We start from the raw sequence: 5,091 nt of genomic DNA on the forward strand, positions 1-5,091 counted from the left end.
TATAGAGAGAATCAAATAAGACCCCAAATAGCTGTAGAAATCTTGAGAGAGAATAACAAAGTTGGAGGGAATCACACTACCATAAATCAAGTTATACTACAAAGCCAATGTACTCAAAACAGCCTGGTACTGGTACAAAAGCAGGCATATAGTTCAATGGAATGAAACAGAATCCAGAAATTGACCCAAATCATTATGCTCAATTAATATTTACAAAGGAGGTAGGAGTATACAACTGGAGTAAAGACACTTTTTTTCAATAAATGGTCCTGGGAAATTGGACAGATACATGCAAAAAAATGAAACTAGACCACCAACTTAAACTATACACAAGAATAAACTAAAAATAGATAAAAGAGAAAATCAAAAGATGGTGGTGGAATAGATGGAGCCTGATCCCAGAGCGGGTAAAGGGAGCAGCTGAAACGAGTGGAATTCAGTCCGAATTTGGCGAGGAGATGCAGCTGGTGAGATAGTTTGCACCTGGGAAGGGCAGAAGTCCCTGGAAAAGGGTAAAATCAAGGGTCTAGGCAGGAGAATCTGCTGGGCCTCTGTGGCCAGAGGGGCAGGGGTAATCTACAGGGTGCCAGGCCGTGTCCCTGAGGACAGGTAAAGCATTAGTCTGTTTAAAAAAAAAAAAAAAAGGACCACAGGACGGCGGGAGGTAGGGGATTTTGGACCTTGGAGTCTGGATTTTGGATCTGATCTTAGGCAGCTCTGGAAAACTAGCCAGACCATGCAGTGCCAGCAAGAGAGGGGCTTGCAGGGATGCAGTCCCTCCTCGCACTGGGGCCTGAGCCTTTCCCCATTGAACCTGCTTCGTGGGACCTTTCGAATACAGACACTTAACCGTGGCAGAGGTGTGGGAGAAGGTATGGGCTTGTGGAATCTGGGGAGAGTAGACCGAGGTCCATGGAGGTGGTGGTGGGTCTATAGCTGAATCATCTAAGCCCCAGTCGCCATATTCACCCAGATCATACCTTGAGTAATACAAGGAATATGAATAATCCCTGAGAACATAGGATGGGCCTGAAGAGTAAACTTTAGTCCCAGCAACCAGAAACTGACAAACATAACAGCATAGACAAATGAAATCATAAGCCAGCCAAAGGAAGACACTCCACTTTTTGTCACATTTATTTTCATTATGCCTCTTTTCTTTCTTTTTTTTCTTTCTTTTCTTCTTTGTTTTCCTGTTGTTGGCTGTTGTTGTTGTTGTTTTTTTTTGTCACATTATTTTCCATCACTATTTTTTTATTTGCTATTTTTACTTTTTATACCATTTTAAAAATTATTTTTTGTAAATTTATTATTTTTTCTTCTCATTTTCTTTTGTCTCATTCACTTATTCCCTTTCTACTTCCTCAATACTAAATTGAGGTGCTCCTCATATTCATCCAATTCTTAATCTTATTTTTTACTATATAAGCTCAGCCTCTACAGATTCTGCCCCAATCCTCTTATTCCTTTGCCTTTTATCACATATCTTCTTCTATCTCTTCCATAGTATTTGTGCTCTATTTTCTTAGGTGGTCACTTATATTGGGGTTATTGGTGTCGTGAGTACATTCGTGAGTTCCCTCCGTGTTGTGTCTTTTTGAGGTGAATTTTATCCAGTCAGATCAAGAGGCTTGAGAGCAAGCCACATAACCAGACACCTGGAGAGGAAATTCCATCCATGAAAGGGTCAACAGTACCCCAGAGGCAGAAGAATGTGGCAGTGAGGGAAAGAGCATGAGTGGGTGAGGGAGTAAAAGAGGACCGTGTGGTCAGGTAAGGTATGTGTGTGTAAGTGAGTGAGTGAGGCACAGTTAAATCCCACAGGATTTTCAGGGGCAGGCTAATCAGGTGCGCCTAACTAGTCCCTTCTGCTACCATTGCAAACAGAACCAGAAGACCAGCTTATCCTAAGGGGCCTAACCTTTTTAAAGCGTACGGCTACTGTAACCAGGTTCCCAACCTCAACTCTAAACAAAGTGCCCTCAGAAAACATCTGGGACTCTACAGCCACACACCTTCCATGGACATGCTACCCAGGATGCGATCCCACAGTCAACGAGGCTCCAGCTGCCCAGGGCACAAGCTCCTTGGAGTTTGGAAGCAGGTTCCCCTCTGACTGGCCCAACCTGTTAGCCCAGGACTCTTCAACCATGAGAACAGTAGACACGTGAGCAGCCTGCTCTTGTCCAAGAAGCAGCAGACCCATGAGCAAACTGCCACCGGCCTAAGAACAGCAGCTTCACGTGGCCAGCCCCTGTCCAAGGAGCAGCAGCTGTGGGAGCAGCCAGTTCTGCAGCAACCTCATAATCAGCCCACCCCTGTCCAATGAACAGCAGCTATATGAGCAGCCTCCCCCACCAGCCAGAGGAGGCACCATTGCTGCGGACAGCACCCACCAGAGGAAACTCTGCCAAATGAAAAGCAGCTGTTACTATAACCGCCCAAGGAGCAACAGAAACTAGAGAAGCTACTGCCATCCAAGAAGTAGCCCTGCACAGCTCAACATCTAGATCAGTTGGTGAGACCAAAAATGGGTAAACAAAGATACCCCCAAACAAAAGAAAAGGAGGAAACACCAGAAAAGCAAATAAGTGAAACAGAGCTATGCAATATGTCAGAAAAATAATTCAGAATAAGGGTCATAGAGTTCAGAAATCAGATGGAAGAAAAAATTAACACCTTATGCAAGGCTCAAAAAGAAATGGATGAAAAAAATTAACCACTTATGTAAGAATCAAGAAAAATGAAGAGTTATATAGGTGCAATAAAAAACACCATAGAAAGTTTCAACAGTAGACTAGGAGAAGCGGAGGACCGAATTAGTGAACTAGAAGTCAGGGAAGCAAAACAGTCAAACTGAATTGCAATTGGAGAAAAAAAAAATTAAAGGACAGGAGGAGAGCCTAAGGGAGTTATAGGACAACATGAAACAAAGCAACATACAAATAATAGGGGTGCCAGAACAACAGGAAGGTGAACAACAGTTAGAAGAACTATTTGAAGAAATAAAATCAGAAAACTTCCTTGATGTGGCAAAGAAAAAAGTCACACAAGCACAGAGAATTCCAAACAGGATGAACCCAAAAAGACCTATACCAAGACACATCATAATTACAATGGCAAATATTCAGGACATAGAGGGACTTGTAAAGGCAGCAAGAGGAAGACAAAGTTACATACAAGGGAACTCCCATTAGATTATCAAATGATTTATCAAAAGAAACACATCAGGTGAGAGAAGAATGGAAGGAAATCTACAACGTGATGCAAACCAAGGGACTGAATCCAAGTATGCTCTATCCAGCAAGGTTATTATTCAAAATTGAAGGGAAAATAAGGAGCTTCATTGACAAAAAAAAAAAAAAAAAAAAAAAAAAAAAAAAAAAAAACACACAAAAAAAACAAAAACAAAAAAACAACAACAACAAAAAAACAAACCTGCTAAAGGAATTTATCACTACCAAGCCAGCAATTCAAGAAATGCTAAAGGAAATGGTGTAAAAAGAAGAGATAAAAAGGTAAGAAGGAACACAGTCTCAAAAAATAAAAATGGCTACAAATAAGTACCTTTCAATAATAACTTTAAAATTAAACAGACTATGCCGAAACCAGTTTGGCTCAGTGGAGAGAGCATCGGCCTGCAGACTGAAAGGTCTGGTCAAGGGCATGTACCTTGGTTGCAGGCACATCCGCAGTGGGGGATGTGTAAGAGGCAGTTGATCAATGATTCTCTCTCATCGATGTTTCTAACTCTCTGTCCCTCTTTTTTCCCCTCTGTAAAAAATCAATAAAATATATTCAAAATAAATAAATAAACAAACAGAATAAATGCTCCAATCAAAAGACACTGAGGCTGAATGGGTAAATAAGCATGACTCATATATATGCTGTCTACAAGAGACCCACCTCAGAATAAAAGGACTCATCCAGATTGAAAGTGAACAGATGGAAAAACATCTTTCAAGCAAATGGAAATGAAAATAAAGCTGGGGTAGAAGTACTTATTTCTGACAAAATAGACCTCAAAGTAAAGTCCATACCAAAAGATAAGGAAGGCCATTGATACAACAAGAGGATATAACCCTGAAAAACATATATGCACCCAATGCAGGAGCACCCAAATACATAAAAATCTCCTGGAACATAATAAGGGAGAGATCGACAACAATACAATGAAAGTAGGATACTTTAATACACCACTGACATCACTGGATAAATCCTCTAGACAAAAAAAATCAGCAAAGAAACAGCAACTCTAAATGACTCACTAGATCAAAGGGACCTAATTGACATCTTCATAGCATTTCACCCCAAAGCCACAGAATATACATTCTTCTCGAGTGCACATCGGACATTTTCAAAAATAGACCACATATTGGGTCACAAAGTCAATCCATATTCAAAAAGACTGAAATCATATCAAGTACTTTCTCAGACCACAATGTCATAATATTATAAATAAACTACAATAAAAACATTCCAAAAAATTCAAACTCTTGGAAGCTTAATAGCATGCTATTAAATAATAACTGGGTTAACAATGAGATCAAAGAAAAAATAAAAACATGCTGGAGACTAATTACAATAAAAACAAAACAATGCAAATACTATGGGACACAATGAAAGCAGTCCTGAGAGGAAAATTTATACCTCTACAGGCCTACCTCAAAAAAGAAGAAAAAAATGGTAATAAATCATCTAACTCAACAACTCAAAGAATTATAAAGAGAGCAAAAATAAAAGCCCACATGAACAGATAGAAGGAAATAAAAAAGATCAGAGCAGAAATGAATGACATAGAGACAAAAAAGAACAATACAAAAGATTAATAAAACCAAGAGCTGTTACTTTGAAAGGATACACAAGATTGATGAACCTCTTGCCAGGCTCACCAAGAAGCAAAGAGAGAGGACCCAAATAAACAAAATCAGAAATGAAACAGGAAAAATAACAGACCCCACATAAATACAAAGGATTACTAAAAAATACTCTGAACAACTCCATTCTAAAAAACTAGACAACCTGGAGGAAATGGACATATTCCTAGAAAAATACAACCTTCCAAAACTTACTCAGGAAGATACTAAAAAT

The sequence above is a fragment of the Pipistrellus kuhlii genome, unplaced genomic scaffold (assembly GCF_014108245.1).
Source record: "Pipistrellus kuhlii isolate mPipKuh1 unplaced genomic scaffold, mPipKuh1.p scaffold_m20_p_38, whole genome shotgun sequence".
NCBI classification, from domain to species: domain Eukaryota; kingdom Metazoa; phylum Chordata; class Mammalia; order Chiroptera; family Vespertilionidae; genus Pipistrellus; species Pipistrellus kuhlii.